This window comes from Octopus sinensis, unplaced genomic scaffold (genome assembly GCF_006345805.1).
Source record: "Octopus sinensis unplaced genomic scaffold, ASM634580v1 Contig06871, whole genome shotgun sequence".
NCBI classification, from domain to species: Eukaryota; Metazoa; Mollusca; class Cephalopoda; order Octopoda; family Octopodidae; genus Octopus; species Octopus sinensis.
This window is the reverse complement of record NW_021829625.1, coordinates 12,501-32,500: the sequence shown is the minus strand read 5'-3', so window position 1 is coordinate 32,500 and position 20,000 is coordinate 12,501. Positions and strand designations below refer to the sequence as shown.

General features: G+C 38.5%; 1 long non-coding RNA gene across 1 annotated transcript in view; it reads right to left on the bottom strand.

Annotated features, from left to right (window-relative positions):
- Positions 1-20,000, bottom strand: part of LOC118761051 — a 21,347-nt gene that overhangs the window by 756 nt on the left and 591 nt on the right. Inside the window, exon 2 of the long non-coding RNA XR_004997128.1 lies at positions 12,029-12,043. This is a non-coding gene — a long non-coding RNA (uncharacterized LOC118761051). The remainder of the gene's footprint in view (positions 1-12,028; positions 12,044-20,000) is intronic.

The window sequence follows — 20,000 nt, the reverse complement described above, 5'->3', positions numbered from 1 at the left end:
AGATATAAACGACAGTATTCCACACAATTTGTTAAACTTAGAAAAGAAGACACTTACCCAAACTGTCGTGCAGTGGGATCGATCCTGAAATACACGGTCGTCAAGTAAACATAACCCTAAACATGCTCGGGTAGTTGGGACTCGATAGCTTGGCTGGCAGCCCAACTAGGAGAGGGAAACTCCGATTTCAAACCTTCGCTGCCTTGCGGCAGAACCCCCTACTGTGGAAGACTAAGGAGTAAACCCCGACAGAAAATCCGGAGCCGGAGTCCCTAAGGCGGCCTGACACAACACGCCATCACCGGCAACTCCTGCGACGCATCTGGTACCAAGCTGTATCGTTCCGTCGTTCCCTTGGAGCTACCAGCTGCGTGGAGAGGAGGGGATCAAACTGCATGGGCAACAGCTGATCCCTCATATAAACCTGCCCAGGCCTTGTAGCTCAACGAAGAGGACAGTATCGTAAGATCCTGACACAACACGAGAAGGGACAGTTACCGGTGATAAGCTCAGCTCTCATTCCCTTTCACTTGCACCAGATGTGGTAGAGACTGCCACTCGATGATTGGTCTGCACAGCCACACCAGGAAGTGCAGATAAACCCACCTCCTTTTCCGAGCTACACCATCGTCTCTCGAGACGGACAGATGCCGCCGCCGACGACGACGACGACGAAACATACATACGCCTGTGCATCTTTAATTTTCTCTTTGCTATTTATTCATCATTGTCCCAATTTGTTTCAATTGTTATAGGTGATTGAAGAACGCAGTGCACTCTATCTAAAAGACTCGAAGGAAAAAACTGATAATGAAGAGGGAGACACACAGAGAAAGAAAATGGCTTTTTTAGATACGCTCCTTGATCATTTACACAAAGGGGAAATAGACAAAAAGTCATTGAGAGAAGAAGTAGACACATTTATGTTCGAGGTGAGTTTATTGATATACATTGATATTCATTAAAATGCTATCTGAAAGTTTTCAAGGCTATAAATCTCTTTTACTCTTTTAATTGGTTCAGTCATTTGACTGCGGCCATGCTGGAGCACCGCCTTTAATCGAGCAACTCGACCCCGGGACTTATTCCTTTGTAAGCCCAGTACTTATTCTATCGGTCTCTTTTGCCGAACCGCTATGTGACTGGGACGTAAACACACCAGCATCGGTTGTCAAGCAATGCTAAGGGGACAAACACAGACACACAAACACACACACATGTATATATATACATATATACGGCGGGCTTCTTTCAGTTTCCGTCTACCAAATCCACTCACAAGGCTTTGGTCGGTCCGAGGCTATAGTGGAAGAGACTTGCCCAAGGTGCCACGCAGTGGAACTGAACCCGGAACCATGTGGTTGGTAAACAAGCTACTTACCACACAGCCACTAACTTCAGTTTATAAGTGGAATCTGTCACCGACAATTCAGTATACATTATGTCTGTATTTACATATATCAATGTCCAGGTAGATAAGATCGTTATTATCCTTAATCTAAGTATAAGTATCAGGCCGACCAAATGTATGGAGGCACAATCATTTGTTTATCACACTACGGTTTGAAATATGTCCGTAATAATTCATATATTGAATTTATTATTGTATTAAAATCTTTTGTCAATTTAACTGGAGTATATTTATCAGTAATTCTGATAAACTTACAACAAAATCATTCCGTTCTAGTGATAGTTTAAAGAACAAAGAAATCGTCACATCATATACAAAGACAAACATATTAACATGACAGGAACTCACATATCAGAGAATAATTTTGTGAGAATACGGCAAAGCATAAAAACCTCTTATCTCTTCTCGTTATTGTCCGATTGCTATAGTAAGGGGTTTCTGACCATCAGCCATATATACCAAGACCCGTTGCCTTTCACGATGGAAGAGAAGCAAATGGCTCTTTGATCTTAATTGACATATTTAATTAAGACATTTCCCTTCATAAGGCAGCGACCTTATGCCAAGATGCTTGGCAGTATTTCGTCCGTCTTTATGTTCTGAGTATAAATTCTGCTGAAGTCAACTTGCCTTTCATCTTTTCGGGGTCGAGGAAATAAGTACCAGTGAAGTACTAGGGTCGATATAATCGACAAGCCCCCACCCCAAACCCAAACACTAAATTTCAGGCCTTGTGCCTATAGTAGAAAGGATTATTGACAACACACTCCTATCTATTCGGTAAATTGTTGGTCGTTAGACAGAACTTGGTCGTCCAGCGCTAGAGAAATACCCCCCGAGTGAATCTGGCCAAGCCATGTCTGGCATATCCAGGCACTTCATTGCCACAGACAGGACGAATATTTCTTGCAGCTTCTATTACTTAAGAGCCCCTTTTGCAGTCACACAACGTGCAGTGTCTGATATGGCTCTGATCTAAACTCACTTTTAAAAGGTTAAAATCAATATGCATTTAGCCTCAATCTACAAAGAGAGAAGCATTGATGTAAAACTTAATGCCCATTTTATCATATATATTGAAAAAATACCCTGAGTGATCAGGTCAAAAATGTAACAGGGAATTCTTTCCAACCTGATACAAGCAAACGTCCGAATTACTGTCGCCTTCCCTGACTCTTCATGCTAACGTTTTCCCCCTCTCACACTTTTTTCAAACATGTATTCTAACGGTTACTTTAATCCTACATTAACAAAAATGTTTTCCAAACGACGGTTTTCTTCGAAACGTCAGTTCTCACATCTCAGTGAGGTATACGCACTGAATTTTGCCGGTGAAGACAGCCATTAAATTCATCGATCTCTGGTTTTATTTGCAGTTTTGATATCGTTATGGATCTTTGCATAAGAGCGATTTGTGTCTCACCTGCGTGTTTCAATTGGATTAGAACATTCTTTATACTGAGGCATCAATTACGAGTGATTCCTACTGGATTAAGAAAACACATTAGATACTTTTAATGTATGCAAATAATAAGTGTCTCATATTTAGACACAAGGTCAACAGTTTTGAAGGCCAACAGTTTTAAATCGACCCTAGTGCTCAATTAGTACTTGTTTTATCGACTCTGAGAGGCAAAGTGGATCTTGGCGTAATTTGAGTTTGGAATGTGAATAGCAAGAAGAAATTACCATTTTGCCTGACGCATTTATGATTCTGTCAGCATGCCGCCTAATAACAATAATAATAATGATAAAGGTCTCTTTCGCCGAATCGCTAAGTTATTATGGTTATTTAAACAAACCAACACCACTTGTCAAGCTATGGGACCAAACTCAAACGCACGGGCACACATGTGCATGTCTGCGACGGACATCCACACAATTGCTGTCTACAAGGCATTGATTGGTCTGGAGTTATGGCAGAAAATACTTACCCAAAGTTCCGTGCTGTAATACTGAACTTGAAACCAGGAAGTAACAAAACGAGCTTGTTGACCACAAAGTTGTGATTGCGCCTATATTTAATAGATATTTAATAAATATTATGTTTACAGGATTGCTTTATCAACAGTTAATACGTATAATGTGAACAGTTCTCTACTGTCTACATTCAAAAACACAATTTTTATTTTTACCGTCAGACTTGAAAAACAAATCTAATAACTGTTGTACCTTACTTTCTGCAGATAAGAAAACATTGCGAGCTGGCAGAATCGTTAGCACGCCGGGCGAAATACCTTGCGGTATTTTATCTGCCGTTACGTTGTGAGTTCAAATTCCGCCGAGGTCGACTTTGCCTTTCATCCTTTCGGCGTCGATAGATTAAGTACCAGTTACGCACTGGGGTCGATGTAATCGACTTAATCCTTTTGTCTGTCCTTGTTTGTCCCCTCTATGTTTAGCCCCTTGCGGGCAATAAAGAAATAAGATAAGAAAACACTGCATTTAAGAAAGGTGAACTGGCAGAATCGTTAGCACGCCATTTTTTACGTCGAGGCGTTCTGAGTTCAAAATCCATCGTGGTCAACTTTTTCATCGAGTCGGGATCGATTAAATAGGTACCATTTGAGCACTGAGATTGATGCAATCGAATTTCCCCCAGGCTGCTAAAATCTGAAGCCAATAGTTATTGAATTTTCCGGTGTATGTGTCCACATTTAATAAGTACAACGTGAAAAACACTGCACTGTAAACCTTTCAACCACATTTAATTACCCAAATGTTTGCTGAACTGTCTCTATTGAATTAGTCTAAATGCATATTATATTACTTTTCATTTTGTAAGCCTAATTAGGATGTGCGTAGTTATGCTAAATGTTGCATAATTCCGAAATATAGCATCTGACTTTCCGAGTTATCATGTAACTGTTCAGTATCCATTAAAATGAAATGTTTACGCTGTTCCTCCAGGGTCATGATACAACGGCTGCAGGAATTAGCTGGACATTATACTTCATAGCCGCTTATCCAAATATACAAAAGAAGTTACAGAAAGAAGTCGATGATTTTTATGGTGAGTTATGAACTTCATACAAACTCTCGTTTTATTGTTGTGATTAATATTTTGCAAATGTTGCCACGGCGTGCAGGACAATTCGTTGCTGCACCGAACAAAATGATTATCAGCATTTAAAAATAATAAATTCCTGTATTTGCCAAAGTAATGACGGATAATCAGGTCGATACAGGGTCAAATTACTGAAAAAGTTGGGGATTTTCACTGAATTATTATGAAAATTAGAAATATGTATGGAAAAATAATAAAAGGAACAGATACCAGGAGACAAACAGGGAACTAGCAAATCCAAGATTATCTTTACCAATGTGTTTTCCGACCCACGGGTGCATGTTGAAATTATATCAATTCATACAGGCCATTTCAAGAGGAACTTGGAAAAGATGATGTTCAACATGAGCGCTCAAGTGTCTACATTCAATCATTTCAGTTTGTCCACCATTTCAAAAAGGAACAAGATTTGCCATTCCCGGTCAAAAGAGGACAGCAGGAAGATCTTACAATAGACACAAGGGATAACAGGGCACTACATGTCAGCAAGGTTCGAAAATGAACGAAACGTTCAAAATGGTTTTACCGATCTATACAAGTGTCGGAGAGACTTCGGTTGACGGTGCTGGCGTACCTGCCGTATTGATTGCGAATTAGGACTCCCCTTCCACTCCGTTAGCTCTTCTAGGATTGGAATTTGCAGAGGTTGCCCGTAGTCTCTTGTCTGATAATCCTCCTGAATTGCTGACCCCCACATTGACTCCAAGAATATCCTCGTGAATATCCACTTTCTCACTTTTTCCCAACTTTCATAATCTGCAAGGGTTGAAGTGCCAATTCCTGGTTTCCTTTCTTGGCAAAGAACTGTGAGTAGCTGATCGACTTTCAGCTTCCATACTCCCAAACATGGTCTTCACTGGACCTAGGACAGCAGTTTTGTTTTAAAAGTTTCTGAAGTTAAGTGTTTGGCCTCCAGAAATGAAATATTCAAAACTTACTCTTATATTGATATATAATGATAACGATTCTAACTATTACTCTCCAGTTGTTAGAATTACAAAAAAGGTAACATGTGAAGATAGATAGTAATGCCAGGTGAATATATTTAGAGGAGTGAATTAATGCTTTAAACCTAATTCCAAGTGGTTGTGATTCATATGATATTCTCACATTGGCTGTATCTCCTATACATGCCTGATACAATGTATACAAAGCTCACGTGTCTGAGTAACACAGTAAATATAACACTAATTTCTATGGTAGTTGAACTAAAACTAATTTTTAAATTGTGTCTATTGAAGAGTTTCCTATAAGTATGGTTAACTGGAAAATGTCTATCTATCAGTGCTAGGAAATATTTACCTATATTGAAGGCCACCTCGGGTGAGTAAGGGGGCGTAAACCAGATGACCTTCCTATTTCTATTATTCCTTTTCCTTACTGTTGGGCTAGTGATAGGTGTATATTTTATTTTTTCGCTAAAACCACTATCTTTTAAAGCCTTATTATAAACTGGGGCAACGCTATTGAAGATGTCCTCATCAGATGAGAGGCTAGAAATCCTCTTACTAATATTTTTAACTGAATTTTTGAATACTCTTCAATAGACACAATTTAAAAATTAGTTTTAGTTCAACTACCAAATTTAAAAACATAATCAAACATAACATACAAAAAACACAAGAAGAAAACAGCTGTTCATGCAGGAATAAAGAATTGTGCCCGCTAAATGGAGCTTGCATGTCCAAGACCATCATATATGAAGCTACCGTAAACTCTATAACCACTAAAGACACCGTTTCGACGAAGAAATACGTGGGCCTTACAGAGGGTAATTTCAAGGCCAGGTTCAATAACCACACTCTGAGATTTAGGCACTGGAACAAAAGGAAAGCCACACAATTATCTAATCATATTTGGTCTTTAAGAGATAAAGGTGTCGATTATAACATACAATGGAAGATTTTGGCCAGATGTAAGCCCTATACTAACGGCAGCGGAAGGTGCGGTCTATGCGACATGGAGAGATGGCTTATCTGGAAAAGCAGCTTAGACCCTACTACATGTCTAAATACAAGGACAGAGCTTTTCGGATCATGCCCACATGTGACTAAATTTCTGTTACGTTTTTGGTCCCCTAAAGAAAACAGATAGAACATGCTTTCTATGTTATGTCCAGAGAAGAATTTATATATTTTTATATATTTTTATATATTTTTTATGTATTTTTATATAATTTTCATGACGAAAAATGCGAGCGATGTATAAGTACACAGGCAAGCAGAGTTATAACAGAGTAATTTCCCTTTATTTAACGGTATTTTTTCATAACGTTTTCAAATACCCAGATAACCGAAGAGATGGTGTTGTGGATTTCCACTTCGGCATCTGAAACTCAGAGTTTTATCTTGTCTACTGAGTAATGTAACATATTGTATAGATAAATTTCCTCTATTTACATAATATTGAGGTCTCTTTCTTTCTTTTGTTATCTTACCGTTTTATCAATATATATATATATATATATATATATACGACGGGTTTCTTTTATTTTCCGTCAGCCAAATCCACACAAACGGCTTTGGTGTACCCGAGGCTATAGTAGAAAACACATGCCTAAGGAGCCACGCAGTGGAACTGAACCCAGAACCGTATGGTTCGAAAGCAAGCTTCTTTTTTTTTGAAATGGCCATAAAGGCCTTACACAGAGGGAACAGCACAAGGTGGGGACAAAGACAAAACGAATGGAATGAAGGATGGAATGAAGTCAGTCGGCCCCACCTCCGAGCGACCTCATTGAACTTGTAGCAACACCATTTATATTACCCTTTGCAGCAGCCAATTTGATACACAATTTGAACACAGTTATTTACACAATAATTAATCCAGATCTTTCTCCAAAATGTCTACATTATATTTTTTTTTGATGTCCACGTACCTCATCTTTCCGGCATTGTGCTGGTGTCCACTTTTTGGACCACCACTCACAGTCACAGTTTTCCATATACCCATGTACGTTCCACAGGTTATCCAGGTCCGTCGGCATACAATAATCGTTCTCAGGAAGACCCCTTACACCTGTTATATCCACCATCACTATTCCGTCCCACGAATTTACTTCGTTATACAGTTCCTGAATCTGTCCATTGTACATTAATACGAATTTTTCATTACAGGGCAGGGTGGGCACTTTTAAGGCTCTTTTAAGGCTCTTGTGTGTCTGCAATTGTTTTTTATGTCAGACTGGGCATGGGGAGGGTTGGTATCTGTAGGGAGTGGTTGGGGTAGAGTGGGTTTGGTTGAGGGCTGAATGATTGTGGGTTGGGGTCATTTTTTACCATGTGTGTCTTTTTCCTCCTCTTCTTGCTCTTCTTCTCTACTGGCGTTCGATTTTTCCTCCTTCTCGACGCTGGTACCTGTCTTCTTCTATGGTTCCACCTCACTTTCTTCTTCCTCTTCAGGACCTGTAACACCAACCACTTTTTCCCCTCTGTCTCTTCTTGTCCGTTTCTAGTGGTGGAAGGCATTCCGCTCTAATGTGGCCTTTCATGCTACATTTATAACATCGCGGGATTCTCCCTTCCTCTCTGACCTTTAAAGTCGACTCTCCCACTGTGATATTTTCGACCATTTTTTCCAAGTCTTCCTCCGCGACCTGTGCCACCATTTCATGGGTTTCTCCTTCCCAATGCCTGTGGGGCATTCAGGTGGCCTGCAGGACCACCACCTTCTCCATGCCCAACAGTATGGCAGCCACCAGCCAGGCTACATTTACCTACCTCCGTGGTATGTCCTCCACCCAACCCTGTTTGTAAGTCTCCATGGTACATGGGTAGCAGTACTACTTCACCGTTTTCAACGGTGCGGCTGAGTATAATTTAGCAGTTGCTATCACCTTAACTGCACCTCCACCGTTCCATATTTTCGACCCATGGCCAGGTATGCTGTCTCCTGCCAGACTGACCTCAGTGCCTTTTCCACCTGTGCCTCCGACACCGCTTCAATTTTCCTAGTTGCTGTGGCGAAGTTCTGTATACAATTGTTCTTTCTTCCTTGTCCTTGATACGTTTTGGGGGTGGAACACCTTCATATCGTTCCACCCCGCTTTCAAGCATTTCCTTGAACTCCCTCAAATCTTCCAGATTAAATTCTTCACTCTCACTCAGTAATAATAATAATAATAATAATAATAATAATAATAATAATAATAATAACAATAATAATAACTCCCTAATCGAGGCTCGAAGACCAAATATTGTCGTGGTGGATTAAGGAAAAAAGGAAACCAAGATCATAGATATTTCAATACCTGGAGATGCACGCATAAGTGACAAAGAAGAAGAAAAGGTTGAAAAGTACAGACTAGTAAAAGACGAGATTGCAACAATGTGGACTATGAGGAGAGTGTCTGTCATTCCAGTATTAGCTAACCCTAACTAACCCTATCCCTAAAACAGATTGAAATGCAATAGATCGATACTAGGGTCATAATTATGGGTAAGAATTTCCTATACACGCCGCTAGAAAAAACTGCCGTTCGAACCGAAGGATCCGTTGTTTATATTCTCCATCAACTCATTATTCTTTCTTCCTGCAACAGCTAAGTTGTTAGAATTCGTTTTTGACGTATTTTACTGTTGTTTTTTCTTTTAATAACGTAATGCTTGTGTTTATTTCCTTTTTATTGATGGTGTGGTTGCAGCTTTGATTGATTTGTTTTTCCTTTTCTTTTATCTTTTGTAGTTGTTTTGATATTCATAATGCGAGCCCGTGACAGCTAAAAGGAAGCTCTCCCTCTCGATCCACAAAGCTGCTTTTTTTTTTCTCATATTTCTTTATTTTTATTTAAATTTTCATTTTCTACGTTTTTGCTTTCATCCTCGATGACTGCCTTTAGTGACGGTTTGTGCCTTGATTTCAGAGCATGAAGTGGGTTGTAAAATCAAGCAATTCTGATGCGGCGGAGAATTGTCCGTCTGCATATATGTGCTTGAGTATTGCTGAGGAGAAGGTTAAACTGAGGGACTTGAGATAACCTGTTCAGTTTTGGTGGTTTTTTTGTTTTATTTGTTGAAATGGTTCTTGTTATTAGTAGAATTAGTGATGGAATTGCTGCTCCGGTGGCTGCTACACTTCTTCCTGTTTTTCTCACTGCGGCTGTGATGTTTGCTACTGGTTCGCTGCTGCAGATGTGCTGACGTTTATTTGCGGTAGCACATCAGCTATAGTCGCCTTCTTTATTAGCCAGCAGGAGTGGCTGTGTGGTAAGTAGCTTGCTAACCAACCACGTGTTTCCAGGTTCAGTACCATTGCGTGGCACCTTGGGAAAGTGTCTTCTACTATAGCCTCGGGCCGACTAAAGCCTTGTGAGTGGATTTGGTAGGAGGAAACTGAAAGAAGCCCGTCGTATATATATATATATATATATATATATATGTACATATATATATATGTATGTATGTATGTAAGTGTATGTATATGTTTGTATGTGTGTGTATATCCCAACATCGCTTGACAACCGATGCTGGTGTGTTTACATCCCCGTAACTTAACGGTTCGGCATAAGCGACCGATAGAATAAGTACTATGTTTACAAAGTATAAGTACAAGTATAAGTCGATTTGCTCGACTAAAGGCCGTGCTGCATTATGGCCGCAGTCAAAATGACTGAAACGAATAAACGAATAAAGGAATGTGATTGGGTCAGAATTGATACTTCCTCTGTTACTGGAACTAATGATTTCTTCTTTCCAGTCTCAAAGAGGAATCTTACTTTAACCACGCCATGATGCTTTCCACTCTCCGACTTCATACACCATTGTATAGATCTTCTGGCGCGCGGCCAGGATGACATTCTCTCCCACTTTTTGGACAAATCGTCATTTAGATTTTCATTCGATAATCTGAGTGTTTTTCTAGCTCACTGGAAAAGAACCTAGCCTTTGCAACTACTTGGCTGTATCTTTTACTGTTAATGTTGTTTCGACTGCTGTTGCCGGCTACAGTAGATGGGGTGGTTCTGGTGGGTCTGCTTACAGCCGAAACCTGATATTTCTAAGAGTCGGCTTGCTCCATATTGAGCTCGTAGCGACAGTTTTGTTGTGGCTACAGCCAACTGCTGACGTAGGAATGGTACCGGTGGTCTTTGCGATGGTGGTGGTGGTGGTGGATATTAGTATACTTCTTGGAGCGGCAAGAAGCTGATTGCTAGAAATTAGTGAGGGGGCGTCACTGCGGGAACTGTTATCGCCCCTGAACATGCTGTTGCTCTTTATTTATTTTTTATATTCTTATTCGTGTTGAACTTATGATTTAGACATTTTTATATGTTGTTATTGCTACTCCCACTGCTCTTTTGGTAGCAGAAAGACTTGGGTTACTGACTGGTTGAGAGGCTGGGGATGCTTAGAGTGTAAAAGCAATATAGTCTCTAACCACCCGCTTGTCCTACTTATTGGCTGGAATATACTAGCTTTTGTTGTTGTTGTTGCTGTTATTACAATGAACGAAAGCAAACTGAACGTAGTTCCTAAATTACAGAACCAACAGGTAAGAAACAAGAAAGAACCATCCAGCTTCTTCTTGTAGTATTTAGTTACATAAAAAGGAAGATATAAAAAAATAATGAAAATCCTTATAGCGGCAAATTTTCAAAAATTATTGGAACACTTAAAAACAAGTAAGCAAGACAGGTCTTAATCGGTTTACATTTATCGCTAGTATTTTCTCAATCAATGGATAAAGGACAATTGAGGGACATTCCCAAGAATCATAAATTCCCGGAAGCCCTTTGAAGTGTTCACTCAAATAAATCAACCAGAGTACTAATCTTTTAAATCTGCTATTTACTCTAACATTTCTTTTGTCAAACTGTTAAGTTGTGGGGACGTAAAAAGACCAACAGCAGTTATCATGCGATGGGGGTACAAATATTAACACAGAGAAATGTAAGTATGTGTGTGTAATAATAATAATAATAATAATATAATAATGATAGTAATAGTAATAATGATGATGATGATGATGAGGATGATGAGGAGATGATGATGATGATGATGATGATGATGATGATGATGATGATAACATGATGATGATAACATGATGATGATGATGATAACAAGAGCACTCAGAGAGCGCAATCCTCCGCCAAAGTCATCTCAACGATTAGCCGATGATTTTTAAAATGAGACTATCTGAAATAAACTTGACTGTTCTCACAAGCGAGAGTACTAAAAATGAACCCGACCGGCTCCTCAGATAAAAGCTCTTCACTCACGTAAGGTGTTGCTATTTGTTTGGTGGGATGTGAAAGGTTTAGTCTATTTTGAACATTTAAACCAAAACGAAAGGAGGTCTACTGCGAGCAGTTTGAGCGGCTTAAGTCAGTGCTCGAAGTAAAATGACCATCTTTGGTTTCAAGACGAAAGGTGTTCTTCCATCAGGATAATGCTCGTTCACATACATCGAGTATGACATTCCAAAGGCTTGAGCGGTTTGATCGGAAAATGATGCCCCACCTATCATATTCACCAGACATTGCCCAATCTGATTATCATTTATTCCGCAGTCTTCAAAATTATGTAGACGGAAAAAATATGAATTGTATAGACTAGGTCAGAAGAGTACTGGAGGAGTATTTTTCGTCACAGACTAGTGAAGTTTGGAAGAGGTGCCTTGCAAGTCATCCAGATGGTTGGAAGAGCATTGTAGAAAATGAAGGAGAGTATATTTTGGATTAAAAAGAACTTTATCTTAATGTGGAAAAATAAAAGTATAAAAAAACCGCATTATTTACGGGATGACCCAATATATGTATATGTATGTATGTATATATATATATATATATATATATATATATATATATATATATTATATATATATATATATATATATATATATATATATATATATATATAGTTAATCCAAACAAGAAAACACAAAAAAGAAAACAAAAAAAAACACAGCACGTGAGGACGTGGAACAAATAAAGTATTATTGGACGCTCAGGAAAGAAGGGAAGAAGGAGGATTAACGTTTCCAGGTCTTTGTATTTTGAGAGTTTCTCCATTTCTTTTAGAGACACGTTGTCATCTGCCGGTATTGATACATCAATTAGAAAGCATTTTTTTTCTTCATGATCTCTGACAACTATATCTGGTCTGTTGGCCTTAATTCTCTATCTGTGTGTATCGGCATATCCCAGAGTATGTTGCTTTCTCGTTTTCTGTGACCTTTTCTGGTGTGTGCCTATACCATCTTTTTTCTGTTGTTATTCCATAATGTGGCATAGCTTCCAATGTATGTAGGTTCCAACTCTGTCATGTCTGTGAATATATTCCTTCTTAGCCAGGACTGGGCATTTAGAGATAATATGATTTATTGTTTCTTGTCCATCTCCACATATTCTGCAGTTACTTGTAATATTTCTTTTCATTACATGTTTTTGGTAATTTCTGGTGGGGAGGCTTTGGTCTTGTGCTGCAATTAAAAATCCCTCTGTTTCTGCTTTGAGTCCTGAGCTTCTCAACCATTGCTGGGATTTTTCTTTGTCTATTTCTTTTGCGTTTAGTTTAGTGCAGTATTTACCATAAAGGGGCTTTTCTTGCCATCGTTTTATCATGACTCGTTGGTGTTCTATTTTTAGTTTGGTTTTCATTTGTTTTATAGCTTTGGTTGTTTCTTCATCATCTTCTTCTTCTTTGTGTTTATTAGGTGGTATGATTTCTTGTTTGTATTTGTCAGCTTCCTTAAATACTGAGAACAGCTTTTTGTTTTGCTCGTGTTTTGCTGCTATCTGGATCAGTTTTCCTTCCTTCTGAAGTAGGTATTTTTGCAGTCCTATGGTGGTTATTTTATAGTAGTTTTCCAGCTGTATAAGGCCTCTACCACCTTCTATACGTTGTATATATAGTCTTTCTATGTCAGATTTTGGGTGATGCATCCTAGATCCTGTCATTATTTTTCTTGTTTTCCTATCTATTTTGGACAGTTCATTTCGTGTCCAGTTAAGTATATTGTAGCTGTAACTTATAACTGGACAGCTAAAGTGTTGATACCTATTATCTTGTTTTTAGCATTGAGCTCTGTTGTTTTAGTATTGATCTAACTCGTCTATATATTCTTTTTTTTATTTTCTCTTTCATTTGTGTGTGTTGTGTCTTATCTAGTTCATGGATTCCTAACTATTTGTAAGTTTGGCTTTGGTCTAATTCTTTTATTTCATTGGTTTTATCTAGTGTGATGTTGTTACTCTTAACTAGTTTTCCTCTTTTCATGGTTACTTTGGCGCATTTTTCTAATCCAAATTTCATATCTATTTCTTTGGTAAATCCATGAACTGTCTTTAATAGTGTTTCCAGCTGTTTGTCATTTGCAGCGTATAGTTTTAGGTCATCCATATATAAAAGGTGGCTGATCGTTTTGCCGTAACATTATATCCGCATCCAGTTCTATTTAGCATATCAGATAGAGGTTATTATTATTATTATTATTATAATTATTATTATTATTATTATTATTATTATTATTATTATTATTATTGAAGGCGGCATGGCGGCAGAATCGTAAGCGCACCGGCAAAATGCTTAGCGACCTTTCGTCTGTCTTCACTTTCTGAGTTCAAACTCTGCCGAAGTCGACTTTGTATTTCATCTTTTCGGGGTCGAAAAGATAAGTACCATTTGAACACTGGAATCGATGCAACCGACTTACACCTTCCCAGAAATTGATTGCCTTGTGCCAAAGTTTGAAATTATTATTTTTGTTGTTGTGGCTGTTAAGGTGGCAAGCTGGCAGAATCGTTAGCGCACTGGACGAAATGCTTAGCGATATTTCGCCCGTCACAATGTTCTGAGTTCAAATTCCAGCGAGATCGAATTGCCCTTCATCCTTTCGCGGTCGATAAAATAAGTACAAGTTGGACACTGGGGTCGATGTAATCGACTCATCCCCACCTCCCTTAAGCTGTCCCCGTGTGGAAAAAAATTGAAATGTTCTTAATGTTGCTGTTGTTTGTTGTTAAATATTTAAGGCAGCGAACTGGCATAATCGTAAGCGTAGCAGAAGTAGTAGTAATAGTCATATATTCAGCTGTGATATTGAGAATATGAAATTCATTTAGTCTTTTGTTGTAAATGGAAATTGTTCAAGTTTTTACTAATAAAGTGGCTTGCACTTTAATCATGAAAGGTCGTTATATTATGTTGCATACATTTGGGTTTGATTTTCCGCTGTCGTAGACTTCATATACACTTGTGTTGAAATTACAGCAGTCAGTCAGCGATATCAGAAATTACACACCCAGCCTCATCCACCTAAACAGACATTCAAACAAGCATATGTTAGTGTTTGTGTATGCGTATAGTGTCAATGCATTCTGCATGGCTGCACTTCAATGACAGAAAATGTCAAAAGAATAAATTAAATGATGTCTCCACTAATTGCTAACATAAATGTTTACTTACATTAAACTTCACATCCTGTTTATCATTTGGGTAACATAAAAACTTTTTATACAACGGGGCCTAAATTCGCTAAAAGAAAAGAAACCAAGAGTTAAATTGACAAAAACATCGCAGAAGCGTATACAAAGATCCTCTCTTTACAAATACAAAAGTGCTCATAATAGTTTATCTTAATTTATTCTCTGCAGCCCTTGGACAATTTAGGATTTACAAATCAAATGTGTTAAACTTTATTAGCCAAAATATATACAACCATCAAGGGGTGAATATGGAGTGAATAATATCCCGCAAGTTTGCAGTGAGCTTCTTGTCGATCGTCCATATGAACTCAGAAGTGTAGAGTTGGCGCTTAGCAAATACCTGCTTGAAAACACTTTACATGCAACAAAAACTTATTGCACCGGTATATTCCCAATAGAAATAGGTGGCAGGAATCTTTTCGGTTTGAACGGTAGATTTTAAAATAATTTCCACGTAACTAAACACTTTTAAGCTTCGTATACTGGTAGAATGTGTTTATAAAACATCTTTTTCTCTTGGCTTTATTGAGAAAATTTTATAGTTTGTAAGATATTTGTTGTTTTTTTCCTTCAATTTCTGCAATTTTAACCAATCAATGACGTCTATTAAAGTGAAAACATTCTGTGCCGTATGAATATGTCCCTCGTTTAAGAAACAGATTGGGTTTATTTACATTTATGAAGAAAAAAAGATACCCTTCCCCCCACCCCTAATCCTAACCCTAACTAACCTTAACCCTAAAACAGATTGAAATGCAACAGATCGATACTAGGGTTATAATTATGGGGGACAATTTCATATGACGCCGCTAGAAAAAAACTGCCGTTCAAACCGAAAAGATCCGATGGCAGTATTGACATGAAGTGTAGCTTCTCCTGGATTCGAATTTGTTACTTAACATTTGTTACAACTTGAACTTACGACTACGTGTTATGTGTAATTCAGTCTATCGCGCGTGCACGTTTGTATGATGGTTAATTCTGATTGAGTCTTTTCCTATCTACAAAACCTGCTGTAAATATTTTTGCTACAATAAATGTTTTTTTTCAAACTAGTCTTATCTACAGTATTGACGTACGTGTTGAATCGTTTATTGTTAAAATTATTTGGTGCTTTTTAAACACTTTGTTACACTTGTTTTACTGCCTGACAGCAGTCTGTTGCTGCTTTCTCCCTTCGCAGAAGTGGGTAGCACATGTATTAACGATGGAGTACGAAAGCCTCACCTCCACGGGGCTTACTCTTCTGAGGAGGAACTATTGAGGTGTGTCGAAGTAAAGGAAGAGCAGGTGAAGAAAAGAAATTTGCGGCTATCGCCAAGAACCACAGTAATGAAGTCGAACTAACAAAACTTAGCAAATATAAAAACATGCTTTCTAGGAGGGGTGCGACGCAATGGTGTCCATTTCCCAAGGAATTTTGAAAACTACCAAGGAGAAAACTATAATATATAGGACGTACTCCATGAAAACAAAGAAAATCGGAAAAATGACGACCACGCAAGTAGAAAAAGCCTTGAAACCACTTTGGTAAGGATTTTCGTACCTTGCCAGAGGAATGAAGTTCGGAACAGTGTAGGTACATTTCTGAGAGGTAGCTATTGCCAGGTTATATTCTGCAACCCCATTAAAGACAGAGAAGTTGTACTTCTATCCCTATACCTTGGGAGACGTGCTTCCAGTGTTAGGGTAGATGAACCACCAGAGATTGACGTAGCCTGGCCAGTAGCTGTCATACTGCTGGGCAATGAAGATAAGATAGTGGTCCTCCAAGCCACAAGAACAGCTCATAAGAATTGGCAAGGGCAGAGCCTGGATATGATTACCCTGGCGGCACCGGAGGACCTTAAAAATATTGTATGAACTATCTCTATAGAAGATCAGAGTGGCGGACAGGACCCCGTGTTGCTACAAGTGTGGTCTAAAAGGCAACATGAGTGCGGACTGTCTTCCGCCGCCCAAAAAACCTCAAGAAAAACCCGTAAGCAAGGAGGAAGTCGCACCTCCAACACCAACAAAAGAAAACTCAAGTGCTGAGGAAGAAGTAAACAACGAAGGATATGATTGGGAAACGGTCTGAAGGAAACAGAGAAAACAGATGAAAAGGTACACCCTGTTGATGTCGACCCCTATCCTAAACCCACCCAAAATCCACCCACACCCACTTTGCCCCATCCTCCCCCTACAGACGCTAACCCTTCCCACACCCCACCGATAGAAAGAAAAACGCAAACATACAGGAGCCCCAAAACTCTCCTCCCTCAACTTGTGAAAAAACAAAATACGTAGTGATATACGAGGATTTAAATAAAGACCTATACAACGAGATAAATACTCGGGAGGATGCAATAACAGTTAATGCGGCAGATTATAGTAGTATACCATGGCATTATAATTGTGTGCTGGCAAAGCGGGATCAAACGTCAAAAATGGTTAACTGCAATAAATACTTTGAATACTGGGAGAAGACAATGGACACCAGTCAAGTACCAAAGTATATAAACTATCGTAATCTCCGAGATATTTCAATATTGACATTCTACCGACAGATGGGGTTTGATTGCATTTAAGATCGTATTAAAAAAATAAATGCAGTCGCTCGGAGGTTGGGCCAAAAGGTTTCATTAATCTTTTCATTTTTATTTCATTTTTCTTTCATTCGTCTTTTGTCCCTACACGTTTTATACTGTCCCCTCTATGTTTGCCCCTTGTGGGTAATAAAGAAATAAATCTTATCTACAGCCGGCGTTCGGTGTCCTGTTTTTATTAGGCTATGGCCTGAATTACATATTACTGCAATAGGACTGGTACTTCCTAACATTATATCTTGAAGATAATGCTTTCGAAATTAAGGCGGCGAGCTGGCAGAATCTAAACTTTCCAGCTTTAGATTTTGCAAACCACCTCCGAACAGTTGATTGACCGACAGTAGCATCACCATAAACTCTACAAATGCTTTTGCAAGTCTTTGCAGAATTTTCTCTCTCTCTCTCTTTTTTTTTAAGTATTACAATGGGAATATGAAATATATGGTTTTCTATTTCAAATGTCAATAAAGGGTAACTGGAAAGAAAGATAAATCTATTCTTAGTCAGGAACGGAGAAGAGATGCTCTATCACTTCTAGCAATGCCAAAGTTTTAACTGTGTTACGTTTCAGGTGTTTTTAATGAAGCATTAAATGATTTAGCTTAAAAAACGCTCAGAACTTTCGGGACAACCTATTATTGATCTTTTGAATATTTTCATTTTTACTTTTCTCTAGATCTCAACTGTTAACTGCATACAGTACACACACACACATACACACACACACACACACACACACACACACACACACACACACACACACACACACACACACACACACACACACATACACGCACACACAAATATTTGCCTGCAGGGGTACATATGAAGTTTGTCTTGAAATACCTATTTCTTTACTACCCACAAGGGGCTACACACAGAGGGAACAAACAAGGACAGACAAACGGATTAAGACGATTATATCGACCCCAGTGTGTAACTGGTACTTAATTTATCGACCCCGAAAGGATGAAAGGCAAAGTCGACCTCGGCGGAATTTGAACTCAGAACGTAACGGCAGACGAAATACCTATTTCTATTTCTTTATTACCCACAAGGGGCTAAACACAGAGGACAAACAAGGACAGACAAACGGATTAAGTCGATTATATCGACCCCAGTGCATAACTGGTACTTATTTAATCGGCCCCGAAAGGATGAAAGGCAAAGTCGACCTCGGCGGAATTTGAACTCAGAATGTAACGGCAGACGAAATACCGCAAAGCATTTCGCCCGGCGTGCTAACGTTTCTGCCAGCTCGCCGCCTTGTTTGTGTTGAAATACCACCGAAGTTGGTTTTGCCTTTCATCCTTTCAAGATCGATAAAAGAAGTAAGAGTTAATATGTTATCGAATTACCCCTCCCTCGAATTGTATCATAATTTGAAACATTACTATTGTATGAAACCAATTGACATGTAAATGAGTTATTTTTATTCTGCCAAGCGTATCATTGCGTTCCGATGTTCTGACTTCCTAACTGAAGCAGAAGTTGTCCTAAATCATTACAGTTAACACTGTATCTAACCGTGTGAGGTGTTACCATGTTGGTCTCTTCTACTATATTATTAGTTACAATTGCTTGCATCATTGTACATTTTCTACAATGGTATTTGAAAAAGCTAAAACTCTACGGGAACGTACCATGTATGAAGAGTTGGCATCTAATCGGCGATGTACCACGACTCCGAGGAAATAATATGGGTTTGTGTTTTTCACTTCACTTTAATTTATTAATTGTATCTTCAGTTTTAAATCTGCACGCTCAATTCTTCCCTCTTTATCGGAGAACCATGTGTTTATATTAGACTTTATGATGACGATAATGTTTAACTGCTTCCAGTCAGCAGTGACTGAATGAATCTTTGATCAAATGTGTTCTAGATATGGAGCTGTCTTTATCTCGGGTATTTCATATCTACGAATACATTATTCAGTATTTTTTTTCAAGACGGTAGCGTGTAACTGGAATATAATTTGACTGCTATTTCTAGCAAGCTAGTTAAATACAAAGAGGGTCCTACATTTACGGTCGATGTAAGCAAAACCTTTAAATCCTACACTGGTACCGTGATACATTTTTATTTATTATTTCACAATAATTAAATTCTGTGTGAAGGAAGGCTTACGTTGGAAATGTTAAACCGAAGACAATTCTTTTCAGTCTTTAATAAATTTAATTCAAATAAATTCTTAGGTACCATTACTTTTCAAGCGGATGCTTAACAACACTGTAGATTTAAACGTTTAACAACATTCGATTGCGTTACAATACTTGGGCAATATAACATTACTCACTATTCAACATAAAATATTAACAGATATTTTTAGCACTGTAACAAGTTATTCATACAACTAGACGCCCCAGGAACCATTCTGGAGTAAGCCCAAAGGTACCCGACACATTATTTCGTCTTTGTTTGTAAATACATACATCAACTTCAGATTTTGTTTTTATTTCAGTGGTTTATAAAAATCTGATGCGATACGTAGATGAATACCGGGAAAAGGG